Source organism: Lonchura striata, chromosome 6 (assembly GCF_050655825.1).
Source record: "Lonchura striata isolate lonStrDom1 chromosome 6, ASM5065582v1, whole genome shotgun sequence".
NCBI classification, from domain to species: Eukaryota; Metazoa; Chordata; class Aves; order Passeriformes; family Estrildidae; genus Lonchura; species Lonchura striata.
Genome location: NC_140708.1, coordinates 40,133,809 through 40,148,977, shown reverse-complemented (window position 1 = coordinate 40,148,977; position 15,169 = coordinate 40,133,809). Strand labels below are relative to the sequence as shown.

Sequence of the window (15,169 nt, the reverse complement as noted above, 5' to 3'; positions counted from 1 at the left end):
CACCCAGTGCCAGCCCAAATCCCCCCAGCGCCCCCCTGCCATGGCAGGGACACCTCCCACTGTCCCAGCTGCTCCAGCCCCAGTGCCCAGCCTGGCCTTGGGCACTGCCAGGGATCCAGGGGCAGCCACAGCTGTTCTGGGAATTCCCTCCTGTGCCAGGGCTGCCCACCCTGCCAGGGAACAATTCCTGGCCAATATTCCATCTAAATTTTACCTTTTCTTAATTTAGCCATATTTCAGCATTTCAGGGGCTTACCATTCTCAAGAAAACCACCCTGTTCTGGAAGGCAGCAGATCCAAATTTCACTTCTAGGCACCATCATCTCTCCTGAAATAATCCAGATTACCTGTATTTGTAAACATACCAAAAAAGAATTTAATTGAAAGCCATTTTTGCCATGTGGATTGCTAGTAAGGAACACAACTCAATTTCAGAGTGAGAAGGAAAGAATAGGAGCAAAATTCCTGAATGGGGAAAAAGTAAGAAAACAATAAATTAAAACCCCCAGAACTTCTCCTAACCAAAATCTCCAGCTGCTCTGGGCACCTGTGCCAGGGCTGCCCACCCTGCCAGGGAACAATTCCCAATTCCCAATCTCCCATCCAGCCCTGCCCCTGGCAGTGGAGCCATTCCCTGTGTCCTGTCCCTCATCCCTTGTCCCCAGCCCCTCTCCATCCTTCCTGTGGCTCCTCCAGCCCCGTGAGGCCACCCTGAGGTCACCCCACCCTTCTCCCCTGCAGGTTCCAGTGCAGCTCTGCCAGCAGAGCTGCTCCATCCTCTGATCATTGGGCGCCTCCTCTGGATCCTCTGCAGCAGCTCCGGGTGCCTCTGTGCCAGCTCTGCAGAGACCCCAAGGATGAGACAGAGGCCAGGAGAGAACACAAATCCATTTCCCATTGATTGGGATGTTGAACATGGTTACTCTACAGAGCAGCACAGCGAAGCTGAGTCGTTTGTCAAAATCCTTCAGTGTGGCAGTGGATGGACGGGGAAGGGCTGGGGGTGCCGAGGGAATACAGTGAATTATCTCCTGGGGGCTGCCCGGCTCTTAATGAAGCAACACAGAAGAGAAACTCCAAGCCAATTAACGTTTCTCAGCTGTCAAACCAGGCTGACAGCAAAAATCATGGAATCAATTGTGGTTGTTCAGCCCGAGAGGAGGAATTTCAAGGTGACCTCACTGAGGCCTTGCAGGGCTGGAGGAGCTGCAGGAAGGATGGAGAGGGGCTGGGGACAAGGGATGGGGAGCAGGACACAGGGAATGGCTCCACTGCCAGGGGCAGGGCTGGATGGGAGATTGGGAATTGGGAATTGTTCCCTGGGATGGAATTCCCAGAGCAGCTGTGGATGCCCCTGGATCCCTGGCAGTGCCCAGGGCCAGGCTGGACACTGGGGCTGGAGCAGCTGGGGCAGTGGGAGGGGTCCCTGGCATGGCAAGGGGGACACTGGGTGGGATTTGTGGTCCCGAACAAGTCGGGAATTCTGAGATAGGCCCTGTTTATTGAAGGCATGCATCTGGAAGTGCATTTACCTTGTGCTCTTTATGCTAAAGGACAATTATCCAGCTTTACCTCTCCCTCAGGAATTTCCCCAGCTTCCTTCTCCTCCAGCTTTTTCTTCTGGATGAAGCAGCAGCGAGTCCATAAAGAGAGAAAGGGATTGAAATGAAGTGATGGATAACCATGGTGTGCATGGGGAGAGTTTGGGATAAAGAGCCTGGCTGAGCCTCTCCTGGATCCCTCCCCAGGGAGCTCCAGGAGAGTTTTCCATCACCTCCTAAGTGCCCCATGCCAAAGGTTATTTCACTCCTTGCAGCCCCTAATAAAGATTTACTTGAAGCTGTAAAGCAGAAAAATGTTAGCCTGTGATTATAATTCCCTTTACGCTGAGCCTGACAGGAGACTGTAAATTCAACATTTACATGGGAAAAAGTGCTGAAAATGGGAACCAGTAAATTCCAAACACCTCCATAACCAGGGCAGCTCCACACCCAGGAATCCCAGGGCAATTTTAAGGAGAAAGGGTGAATCTTTAAATTTGCAAGGAGACGGTGCCAGGATTATCACTGCTCTTCCTAAGGACATTTTAAACTGCAGGCAGGGATTTGCGCAGGTACTTTAGGCTCAGCTTTAGGATCAGTTTCAGGGTTAAAAATCCCACTATTCCTTGTGTGCCCAGCGCAGACCTGCTCAGCTGGTGCCAGCAGAAATCCAGAGGAGCTTCCACAGCCAGCAAAGCCGGGAACTGCAGCCAGGGAATTCATCCCCACTCTTCCCACAGAGCAGACTATTCCCAGTGGGTAACACGGGCTCTGGGGTTTCCATGGCCTGAGGGACACAGAAACAAACCTGGAAGGAAAGGAAGCCATTCCCTGACCTTTATGCAGAGGCTGAGGCTGCTGCATTCAGGGACTTTTCCCACTGTGCCCGTTTAATTCCGTGAGAAAATCCCAAATTCTCAGCGCCACTGGAATTGAGCTGCACGGAGCAGAGCAGCAGACTTGGAAGTGAACTGGGAAAGTTTCCCAGGGTCTTCTCCTGGTTTTCCAGCATTCCCTCAGTAGTTAAAGGGGAAGGGACTGAGCTGGGCTCTGTGATCCCAGCAGGAGCCAGCCCCAACACCCCCCTTGGGCTGGATACCACGGCAGCATCAAACCAAAGCCCACCCGGTGCCAAGGGCAGGGATTCCTGTCCCTGTGCCAGGCTCCCCCAGCCCCACGCAGTGTAAAATATCCCGGGATGGGCCAGGGAGAAGGGCCAGGGCTGCCTGGGGCTCAGAGCTATCCCGACAATCCCAAGCAGCCAGATGGGATCTTTGTTCTCCCAAAGAAGAGACTTTTCCACTCCAATCTGCAATTCCTGCCCTTTTCACTCCTCTGCACATTTGCCATGAATCTTTTATGAGCCCTTCATTAGGATTTCAGGGAGGCTTTCTCCAGCCAGGAGTGAAATATCCCAGCCTTGGTTTTATGGAGTGGTACAAAAAATGGGAGTGTTCTGTGCATGGTTTGAAGTTTAGAAACTGCTTTTTTAATGGGGCTTTCCTTAGGTGAGTGAAGTTTACTCTCATGCTTTTCTTAGACTTCATTTTCAGTTCTGAGCTGTTTTAATGCCTTGTTTGAAACACAGTAAGACAATAAATATCAATCATTTTTTTTCTCCTGCACAATGCTGTCAGGAGGATGTTCTTGTTACTGGCCTGCTGCTGGAATTATGGGGACTTTAAAAAATGCTTCCTTCAATCCTTTATGAATATTTTCATGGAAATCTCTGGAAGTTTCTTGAAAAGTTTCAGTGCTATTTTAGTGCATTAAATGTAGAGAGAGAATTTTCAAGGTTCAGTAATTTTTTTAAGGGAACTCCTATTAAATTTGGTATTTAAGATTCTAGAGCACAAAAAAAGCCTCTGTTTGAGGCTTGCAGGGCCTGAAGGGGCTCCAGGAGAGCTGCAGAGGGACAAGGGATGGAGGGACAGGACACAGGGAATGGCTTTAAGCTGACAGTGGGGAGATTTAGATGGCATTTTGGGAATTGGGAATTGTTCCCTGGGATGGAATTCCCAGAGCAGCTGTGGCTGCCCCTGGATCCCTGGCAGTGCCCAAGGCCAGGCTGGACACTGGGGCTGGAGCAGCTGGGACAGTGGGAGGTGTCCCTGCCATGGCAGGGGGGCACTGGGTGGGATTTGGGGTCCCTCCCACACAAACCCATCCATGATTCTGTGCTTCTGTGCAGAATTCCCAAATTTCTGCCCAGGAGGAGGAAGGGAAGTGCCTCTGACATTCCCTGGCACTGCACAAGCCCCAGTAACCTTCACAGGCAGAGCCTGGAAGGGACAAAGTGGAAATTTTCATGGAATGTAAATTCAATCCCTTTTGTTACACAATTGAATCTGCATAATTTGCTTGGTGCTTCAGTCTTTTCCTGGTTTCTGTATTAAAGGAACATTTTCCCTCTAATAAACACCAGTGTAGGCTCAGTGCCTGTGAATTCTATGGAATTAGGCTGACTTTTCCTCCCCTAATAATCAGGAGAAGCAGCTTGATTTTTTATGACACACTCAAGTTTTGATTTTAAATTTTAAACAACTGAACACAGAATTAAGTTTTGTGTTTAGCTGAGCTCCAAATCCCATAACCAGTGGTATTGAGTCTACAGAGCTTTGATGATATTGCTCTAAAGAACCCAAAGACAATTATTGGCAAAAAAAGTCATTTTAGTTTTAGTGTTCCCTGGTTACTCAGGGCTGGGTTAGAAAGGAGATTGGGTTTTTTTATTATTATTTTTATTATTTTATTATTTTTCTCTTACCTTGATGTGGAAGTGGCTGGAATTCTCTGCAGCCACACATCCTGGGAGGTGAAGTTTGAGCAGCGAGAGGCTCCATCCATCATCTGCTGCTGCTCCATTCCTGCAGAGAGGTTTGCTCCTGATGGAAACCATCGTAACCAGGGGGGGAAATCTCTGCTCGGAGCTCCTGCAGCACCTCGGGATGCCAGTTTGGGCAGCACTGCAATGACAGAGGCACAGAGATGCCCAGAGGGGTGGGAATCAGTCCTGGAGCCAGGCTGGCACACCTGGAGAGGAGAAGTCCCGGAGTCCAGGAATCCCTCTGGCTGCCCTGGCTGCTCCAGACCCTGGCACAAAGTGAAAAACACCCGTGGTTTTGATTTTAGTCTGTGGAAAAAGCTGCCAGCTCTGTGTGAGGAATTACAGACCACAAAGGTTGGAGTAGCGTCGTAGTAAAAATAACACAGGGTGAAAAACTGGAAATTTGGGGTTTTTAGAACGGGGTTCAGGGGGACAAGATGGAGGGATTTGGGCATGTCCTGACCTTCTTCTCCTTCTCCTTGCCCTCCATGCCTTGCTGTGCTGGTGACACTTTTCTGTTGGTTTAAGGCACAGACATACTGCCCAACATAAATGACAGATATTGGCACGTTATTGCAAACATGGCACAGGCAGTTTTTGGTATAAAATGCAAACACCCCCTGAGGGCAGACAGAATGCCATGGCCGAGCTGCTGGCCAGAGCTCAGCAGGGCAGAGAGAGAATGTTCTGGAGAAGGGAAAATAAACACCCTTGGGAAGATGATCCTGCACATTCAGGCTCCTTTGACTGCAGGGCTGGGAAATGAGGAATTTTACATTTTTTGGGGTCATCCCAACACCTAGACCTGAGAGAGAAGCTCCAGGGAGAGCTCAGAGCCCTGCCAGGGCCTGGGGGTCTCCAGGAGAGCTGCAGAGGGGCTGGGGACAAGGGATGGAGGGACAGGACACAGGGAATGGCTCCCACTGCCAGAGGGCAGGGATGGGTGGGAGATTGGGAATTGGGGATTGTTCCCTGGCAGGATGGGCAGGGCTGGGATGGAATTCCCAGAGCAGCTGTGGCTGCCCCTGAATCCCTGGCAGTGCCCAAGGCCAGGCTGGATTTTGGCTCATTCACCAGTTACCGTGGGGAATTCCAGGAGCTCACACCTCTGAGCCATCAAACATCCCAAAGTGCCTCTCCCATTCAGATTTCCTCCAGGAGCTCCACAACCAGCCTGCCCTGGAAATGCCCTGCCAAGCAGAGGCTGTGAGGTGCAGCCAGCAGCCCTGTACAATAAAATGTGAATAAAATGTGAATAAAATGTGAATAAAATGATCCTACCCAGCAGGGCTGAGATGAGGAACAGCTCCAGGCACAGCCCCTCAGCCCTGTCCTCCCCATCCAGCCCCAAAGCAGCAGCACAGGCAGATCCCGCCCTGCAAAGGCAAAAAACCCACAAAATAAAACAGCCCCGAGTTCTGGGATGGAGAACCACAGGAAATCCAAGGGGCCGGGCTGAGGCAACACCTTTCCTTTGAGCTAAAAGACAGAGATTTTCCTTTAATATTATTACACCTGCTTGGGAGCTGCTGTAATTAAAATTGAAATTCAATTTAATAATGGCACAGAAATGCTTGTGTCAGCCTGATCCCTTGAATTTATCACTTACATGGGCAGAAAGCCGGGCGGCAAAGCTGACTCAGAAATCAAAACTCAGCTTTGGGTTCTGATGGGATCCTCCACACCCCTCTGGGATCTCTGGGATCCCTCAAACCCCTGACACCATTTTGGGATCCCTCAGAACCTTCTGGGACCTCTGACACCATTTTGAGATCCCTCAGACCCCTCTGGGACCCCTGAGATCATTTTGGGATCCCTCAGACCCCTCTGGGATCTCTCACACCCTTTTGGGATCACTCGCACCCCTCTGGGACCCCCTGAGACCCTTTTGGGACCCCTCATACCCCTCTGGGATCTCTCACCCCCTTTTGGGACCCCTCACCCCCTTTTGGGACCCCTCAGCCCCATTTCCCTGTCCCGGCGCCGGGGCTGTGCCCCTCTCCAGCGGGAGCAGAGGGAGCTGAGCCCATTCCAATGAGCACATTGGGTTCCAATGAGCACATCTGACACCAACAACCGCTCAGCAGCAGCGCCCATCCCTTCCTGTGTGGCTGCAGTGTTTGGAAGGGCCATTTCCTCATCCTTTGAGCCTCCAATTAAAGCTGCTCGTTTCCCTCTTCTTCAGGTGCTCATAAATCTGCAGGGGAAGGCAGGAGAGAGGCAAATCCATCACCCTCGCACAGGATTCCTGTTTATCCACCAGCCAGCACCGGCTTCCAGCCACTCCACAAAGCAATTTGTTCCCACAGCCCATCCTTCCCCACGGGGAACTTTTCCCTGTCTCCGTGGCAACAGAGGGAGCAGGGATGAGGGGCACAGGCACAAATGGGGACAGCACGGCCAAAAATTCCAGAGCTGGTGGCCACGGGTGCCCAGAGCTGCTGGGCTCTGCTCAGGGCTGGTCCATCCCCCTCTGGTCACCTCTCCACGCTTGTTCCCTGCTTTACCAGGTCCTGCCCCAGCAGCAGGACCCCAGAGCTCCTGGAACAGCTCCGTGTTCCTGGGTTGTGTCCAGAGCATCCCTCTGCCTGCCCCGGATGCCTCCAGACCCTCCAAGAGCTCAGGGACCTTGGCAGCAAGTCAAAACCACCCGTGGCTCCCATTTTAGCCCAGGGGAGAGGTTGCCAACCTTTTACAAGCCACAAGGGTTTGAGTGGTGTAATAGGGGAATTGACACAGGGTGGAAAAGTGAATTTGGGGATTTTTAGGATGAAATTCAGGGGTACAGGATGGAGGAATCTGGGTGTGCCCTGGCCTTTTCTTCCTTCTCCTTGCCCTCCAGTCTCGGTGTGATGGTGACACTTTTCTGTTGGTCTAGGACAGGGACACACTGTCCAATGTAGATTTTAGGTATTGGTGTGGGAACTGTAAACATGGTACATGAAATTTTGGGTATATAATGTGGGAGACAGCGTGGCTGGAAGGAGACTGCCACGGCTTCTGTGCTAGCTGGAGCTCAGCAGGTCAGAGAGAAAATATTGTAGATAAGAAAAAATAAACATGAAAACTCAGCTTCACACATTCCAGACCTTTTCTTCAGTGGAAAAAAGGATTTTCACACTGCTGGGGCCTTGCCAGCTGACCCTGACAGGGTTAGAGGTGCCTGGGGTGTGTTCTGTCCAGGTGAGGTGTACCTGGGTGTGTGTTCCATCCCCCTCTGTCAGAGCTGCGGCAGTTCTCTCTGTTCATGGGGCAGTTTTCTTTATCTCTTGCACAGCCAATCCTCCCTCCAGGAGATCTCTGCTGTTCCTGAGCCATTAATTATTAATTATCTTCTGTTCGTGGCCAATGAGTGTCCCTGCATGGCTGAGAAAATTCCATCAACCCATGGGGAGATGCTCCACCCAGGGGAGGAGCCAAAAATTCCTACCTGGATCCAATCTGACCTGGGAACAGCACAGCAGCCTTTGCCCCCTGCATTCCCAGAGGAGCAGCTTCCTTCCCCCTGCATTCCCAGAGGAGCAGCTTCCTTCCCCCTGCATTCCCAGGGGAGCAGCTTCCTTCCCCCTGCATTCCCAGAGGAGCAGCTTCCTTCCCCCTGCATTCCCAGAGGAGCAGCTTTCTCCCCCTGCATTCCCAGGGGAGCAGCTTTCTTCCCCCTGCATTCCCAGAGGAGCAGCTTCCTTCCCACTGCATTCCCAGAGGAGCAGCTTCCTTCCCCCTGCATTCCCAGAGGAGCAGCTTCCTTCCCCCTGCATTCCCAGAGGAGCAGCTTTCTTCCCCTGCATTCCCAGAGGAGCAGCTTTCTTCCCCCTGCATTCCCAGAGGAGCAGCTTTCTTCCCCCTGCATTCCCAGAGGAGCAGCTTCCTTCCCCCTGCATTCCCAGAGGAGCAGCTTCCTTCCCCCTGCATTCCCAGAGGAGCAGCTTTCTTCCCCTGCATTCCCAGAGGAGCCCAGGCCCATCTCCCCCAGCCCTGGAGCTCCAGAGGAAAACTCCCCCCTTGTGCAGGATCCTGCTCCAGCAGAAGCACAGCTGGCACTGCAGGAGGCCTGAGCCACCCTGGGATGGGGCTGAGCCACCTCCCTGACACACAGGGGACAGGGCTGCTCTCACTCTGGCAGGGTTGTTCTGTATTACTACATTTTAAAATTTATTTTTATTTTCTTCCCTAATAAAGAACTGTTATTCCCATTCCCACATCTTTACCTGAGAGCCCCTTAATTTCAAAATGATAACAATTTGGAGGGAGGGGGTTTCCATTTTCCATTTCAGGGGGGCTCCTGCCTTCCTTAGCTGTTCACACCGAGACATCCGTGCCCACCTCCACATTCCCAAGGCTTGCTGGATCAACCGAGCAAATTCCACAGCACAATTCATTAGAGAACTGATCCTCATGTACAGTAATGCTGGAGTGGGGAAAACATTCCCACAAAACATGAGAACCAATTCTGCTTGTCCAGAAACATCATCCTGCAGGAGGATTAGCATAAATTACAACAAATCCCAAACACAGCTGCACTAACAGAGCATGTCCTGGCCCAGTGGGGCCAGGAGTGGTTTTAAGCTGGAAGAGGAGGGATTTAGATGGGATTTTGGGCAGGAATTGTTCCCTGGCAGGGTGGGCAGCCGTGGCACAGGTGCCCAGAGCAGCCGTGGCACCCCTGGGTCCCTGGCAGTGCCCAGGGCCAGGCTGGAGCAGCCTGGGACAGTGGGAGGTGTCCCTGCCCTGGCAGACAGTGGCTTTGAGGTCCCTTCCACCCAAACCAGGCTGGTTTTCCATGATTTTCTCCAGCTGTTAGCTGCAGCCCAGGTGAGCTGTGGGCTCCCTGCACCTTGAGCCGGGCAGAATAATTCTCCCTCTTAGAAAAGTGGCTTTAAAAAGAGAAATGACCCAGCTAGATAAAATCAATGTGTCTGAGGATCTCATCATGAGCTGCTCTAACACCCCACCGTGAGACTCAGCTGTGCTCCTGTGTGATTTTTGATTCATCTTCCATGCTTACTAAAACCAAGAGAACGTGGTGCAGGCATTGTCTGCTCTTGTGACCCAGGAAATTTTCTCCAACACCCCTTTCCAATCCCTTCTCTTAGCTTTTAAGGCAGCAGAGGAAGGAACATTATAACCTGCCATGGACAAGCTCTTCTCTCCTGCGTGCCAGGGAGATCTCAGGATCGGAAGTTCTGTTGAGCAGGGTAGAAATAAGATTTTCCTGGAGGGTATTGAAGTGGCCAAGCAGAGAGCAAAGCCCACAGACATCACCTGAGGGATTCAAGAGTTCTTTGGAGCCACTTCCAGGGCTGGGAAGTGGCTCCAAAGAAGTTTTGCTGGGAGAGCACGAGAAATGGATTTGTGAAGAATGTTCAAAACTTGATGGAAATGTGTGGCAAGCATTTCTCTCCCTTTCAGGATTGTTTATAGACGTGCACAGAGAGAAGTGAAAGAGAAAACAATTTCTATTTCTGTTCCTCATTTTTCTTATGTGGAATGTGTTTGGAGAATTGTTTACCTGGGGTGTTGCTGGGTTGGATTCTGGTGAGGATTGTTTGAGCCTGATGACCAATCCAATCCAATCCAACCCAATCCAATCCATTCCAATCCAATCCAATCCAACCCAATCCAACCCAATCCAATCCAATCCAACCCAATCCAATCCAATCCAACCCAATCCAATCCAATCCAATCCAATCCAATCCAACCCAATCCAATCCAACCCAATCCAACCCAATCCAATCCAATCCAATCCAATCCAATCCATTCCAATCCAATCCAATCCAACCCAATCCAACCCAATCCAATCCAATCCAATCCAATCCATTCCAATCCAATCCAATCCAACCCAATCCAACCCAATCCAATCCAATCCAATCCAATCCAATCCAATCCAATCCAATCCAATCCAATCCAATCCAATCCATTCCAATCCAATCCAATCCAACCCAATCCAACACAATCCAATCCAATCCAATCCAATCCAATCCAATCCAATCCAATCCAATCCAATCCAATTCAATCCAATCCAACCCAATCCAATCCAACCCAACCCAACCCAACCCAACCCAACCCAATCCAATCTAATCCAATCCAATCCAATCCAATCCAATCCAATCCAATCCAATCCAATCCAATCCAATCCAACCCAATCCAACCCAATCCAACCCAATCCAATCCAATCCAACCCAATCCAATCCAATCCAATCCAATCCAATCCAATCCAATCCAACCCAATCCAACCCAATCCAATCCAACCCAACCCAATCCAATCCAATCCAACCCAATCCAATCCAATCCAATCCAATCCAATCCAATCCAATCCAATCCAATCCAACCCAATCCAATCCAATCCAATCCAATCCAATCCAACCTAACCCAATCCAATCCAACCCACCTGGGGCTGGGCTCTCAGAGAGGGTCACGAGTTGTGTTGGAGTTCGAGAAAGTAGTATGTAGTTTTAATATCCTCCTTTTATATAGTATATTAGCATAATTATACTAAAGAAATCATTCAGCTTTCTGAACTGAGTCAGACATGGTCATTTCTTCCCATTGGGTTCACCTGCATTTGCAATAGAAAGGTCACACTGTCTGGTACATCTGTGTGCAAACACTGAGCTGCTGAGAGGCTGAAAAGCATTTCAAGGTGTTGTAAGCAGGAAATAGGTTTGGCTTCTGAAGGAATGGTGCTGAGTTTGACACCTCTTGTGCCTCACTGTCCATTGAGACTGATAATGGAATAAAATCTTTTAAAAGGCCTCTCGGTTGTCCCATCTCTGTAAAAGCTGGGAAAAGCAGCAGGAGAGCAGCCAGCAGTGCAGGAGTGCAGCAGGAGCTGATCTGCACGGAGCCAGCTGGAGAGGTGGGAGGGAAGCAAAATTCCCCCAGAAGGATCAGATAGATTCCCCCAAAGGCTCAGATCAGCTCTTGGATGGAGCTCCCTGCCCTGGGGAACATCTCATGGGTTGGACACAGGAAATCTCCTGGGCTGGACAGGAACACACAGGAATATCTCATGCTGGACAGGCTGCAGGGTTGCTCCCCCCAGTGAATTCCCCCTGGCCAAACCCCAGCAGCCCCTGGGTCAAACCAGGGCTCTCCACACACAGAGAGCTGAATTCCCAGGATCAGAGGAGGAGTGGGACTCCAGGAGCCCTTGAAGTGCAATCACAGCCATCACAAAGCCTTTGGCACTCAGCAGAGAGATTTAATATCTCTTTCGAGAGCCATTCCTGCTCTGCTTTGGCTGAAGGCAGTCTCTGAGTGTCTGTCCAGGGGAGAGGGAGCTGATATTTTACATTTATTGGAGTTGTCAGGGCAGCAGTGCTCAGTCCTTGCTTCCTGGCAGACACAAACCTGCTGAAAGGGACCATCAGCCATCCTGCCCTGCCTGCCCTGGCAGTGCCCTCCTCACGGGCACAGTCTGTGCCAAGGGGGTAAATCTGCCTCGGTCCTTGCTGCCACAGGAATGAATTCCTCACAAATCCTCCCAGACAGCGCTGCCAAACCTTGGAGAGAGCCCTCCAGCCTCCTCCTGCCTTTCCCAGCCATCTGCTCTCTCCCTCAGGGCAGGACAGGAGCCACAAAGAGCCCACAGCTCTGGGAACACAATCCTCTTCTCCTCCTCCCCTTCCCAGGCTGGCCTCACCTCCCTTCATCCTGCCCGGGTTCCAGAGCCAAACCGTGCCACAGCTGGTGCACACGAATGTTCTCTCACCTCTCTCTCTTCTGAGGCAGCTCCGCACAACCTTCAAGTTGTTTTTTCTGATGCTGTTGTTTTATTTTTCTCTGAGAAAACCCCCCACCTTGGGCAGCTCATTTCTTCTGCTTTCCAGGAAGCCTGGCTGAGCGAAGGATGAAGCATCACCCTCAGTAACAGCAGAACTGTGCTGGGCAACCCATCAGAACAGCTCCTGCAGAGCCTTCCAGGAGAGGAACGAGCTCTTTGCCTGGCCACCACGGGCCTGGCAGCCTCTGGCAGCTGCAAGAGGAATTATTGAGGGTTTTAGGACACGTGCTGTGCTGGGGCACTGTTCCTTCATCAAACAAACTCAGCTGCCAATGCAACCCCCACCCTTCAACAGCCAAAAAACCCCCAAAGATTCCAGAGCCTCAAGAGCATCTCTGACACCAGCTGAAATGTGAAATGTTCCTGGGGAAATGAAGAGGAGAATATTTTACAAGGCTGTCTTTCTGCAGCTCCAAGTGCCCAGGGCAGCGTGTTCCTGCTCCTACTGAAGCCGTGTCAGGTATCTCACACCTGACTCAGATCAAACATTCCTGGAGCAGCCACCAAATCCCAAATCAGGACTGGGAACATGCAGGGAGTCATCCATGACACACCCAGGCAGCACAGGGGGCGAGAAATATCTCGATTGATGGCTCTACACGTGCTCCATTTGGCCCTCACGGATGGATTCAAGGACATTTTTCCTTCCTGCAGCCCCAAACTCTGAGCTGGGAGAGGCTGAAGCTTCAGGAGGGAGGAACCAGGGCCATTCCTACTGTGGCATCAGCTTCAGGGTCCAGGGAGGGAGAGCTTACCCTCAAGCACAGCCCAAGTGCTTCAGCTTTGCTTCTCTGTGAAAATCAGCACCAGGAATAGTTCCAGGCACCCCTGAAGTGGAAGGAGTGAATCCCATTAAAATCCCACAGGAATGAGGGAATGTGTTTAATCCCAGTGGTGTGGAGAGCTTGGGCTCACCAGAATGGATTGGAGAGATTTCCATAAAATCCCAAATGCTTTGGGTGGGAGGGACCCCACATCCCACCCAGCGCCCCCCTGCCATGGCAGGGACACCTCCCACTGTCCCAGCTGCTCCAGCCCCAGTGTCCAGCCTGGCCTTGGGCACTGCCAGGGATCCAGGGGTGCCACAGCTGCTCTGGGCATTCATCCCTACCCTCCCAGGCAACAATTCCTTCCCAAAATCCCATCTAAAAATCTCCCCCACTTCAGCTTCTGGATCATTCTGCATTTCTCTCTGTGCTCAGCCTGTTTTGCTGGGAGTTCAAAAGGCTCAGAAGCACAAACACACACACACAGTAAACAAACAAAGCAAAGAGAAAAACCCCACAAAAACCCTTCAGCTGTTTTCCCAGCAGCCTGTGAGCAGCAGATGCCACATCCCCGTGCCATAATCCAGCTTTGCTAAACCTTGTGGAACTTCCCTGATGGAGCTGGCCGGGTCCCCTGCCCCGGCTGCTCGGGGACCTCTCAGAGTTGTGGCTCCCCAGCCCTGGGCAGGGCTGGATGGGAGATTGGGAATTGGGAATTGTTCCCTGGCAGGGTGGGCAGCCCTGGCACAGGTGCCCAGAGCAGCTGTGGCACCCCTGGATCCCTGGCAGTGCCCAAGGCCAGGCTGGACACTGGGGCTGGAGCAGCTGGGACAGTGGGAGGGGTCCCTGCCATGGCAGGGGGGCGCTGGGTGGGATCTGGGGTGGCACTGGGGGGGTTTGGGTCCCTCCCATCCCAACCCAGCCCAGCATTCCGTGGTTCTGAGCAAGATTTCCAGCAGATTTCTGGCCAAACCAAGCCCCACCAGGATGGGGACCCCACCCCTCACCCAGCCTTCCCCAGTCCCTCTCCCACAGGGACAGAACACCCTCAAATCCAATGCCTCCCTATAAATTAAACAACTCTCAAATATTAAAACCATAAGTTGAAGTTCTTTGCTGGATTTCAACCCCTTTGCAGCAGCACTTTTGTTCCCAGCTGCTTTTTTGGTTTGCTTTTTGTTTTCTTTTCCTAACTTTATGATTCTAGGGCAGAGCGAAGAAAGTCCCTGGTTTCTGTCAGCCTCTGCTCGCTGGTGACTCAGGTGCTCTGGGGGAAAGCCAAGGCTCTGGCTGCAAATGGAATTCATTCCCAAACTCCTAAACTGCTCCTGAATAGATTGAGAGCACACATTTAAATCTGCATAGATTTAAAGCACATCTTCATCATATTTCAAGCTTTAGAAGGAGCTTGTGTGTGAGCAACACCCCAAACTCACCCTGTGGGTTTTGTTTCAGAATCCATTTCAATAGCAATCAGGCACTTTGAAATTTGAAGGAATGACATCAGAAGCTGACAGGAATTGTGCAGGAATGTGAAAAAGGGATGGATACACTCAAATTTATCGATATTGAAAGATTTTTCTTGTGTTCTTAAACACAACCATTAAACTTCCTAAAGACATCCTGAGACACATAATGGGGATGGGAGAACTTTCCAAGAGAATGATGAATTAATTAGCTGTGAGTGAAGCTGATGGAACCCTGGCATCTCTCAACTTGGAGGGGACCCTGAAGGATCCCTGATCCCTCTGCTCTGTACCTGAGGTGGCACCTCCTGCTTCCTCTGGAGTTCCTCCCCCAAATCCAGGTCTGCTCCCTCCTCTTTTGTTTTTTACCTTTTTTCTTCCCTTTTCCACTCTGATCTCTCTGTCCAGGGAGAGAATTCCACTGCTTTGTCCTGCAGGATAGCTGAGAGCCTCCTCCCTCTGTTGGGTGGTTAATCCTGGATTCTGAGCTCAAAGAGCAGCGTGCTCCCTCCCTCTGCCCACTGCACACCTGCAGAAGGGCAAAGTGCCTCCTGCAGCTCCACCACTGCGGGGATGCTGGAGAAAAACAAACAAACCACACAGCTGCCTCCAAAAAAAAGGGATAAAAGGAACCTGAAAGGATTCCCACAGTGCTGGGCTCTCTTGGCTGGGCAGCACTGGGACACTCCTGTTCCCAGGGCTGCTGGGGGGGAATGTTTTCCCTCAGCAATCTCAGCCCTGTCAAGCACAATCCCACGTTTCTTTTGCACTGGGATGGCTCCAGG

At 51.3% G+C, this 15,169-nt stretch overlaps 1 long non-coding RNA gene across 1 annotated transcript; it reads right to left on the bottom strand.

Annotated features, from left to right (window-relative positions):
- Nucleotides 1-828: 828 nt before the first annotated feature.
- On the bottom strand, nt 829-13,679 carry LOC144246571 (uncharacterized). Its single transcript, XR_013340227.2, has 3 exons — nt 12,907-13,679; nt 10,757-12,343; nt 829-6,565 (listed from the first exon to the last, which is right to left on the bottom strand). It is a non-coding gene; the product is annotated as an uncharacterized LOC144246571 (long non-coding RNA).
- Nucleotides 13,680-15,169: the final 1,490 nt, after the last annotated feature.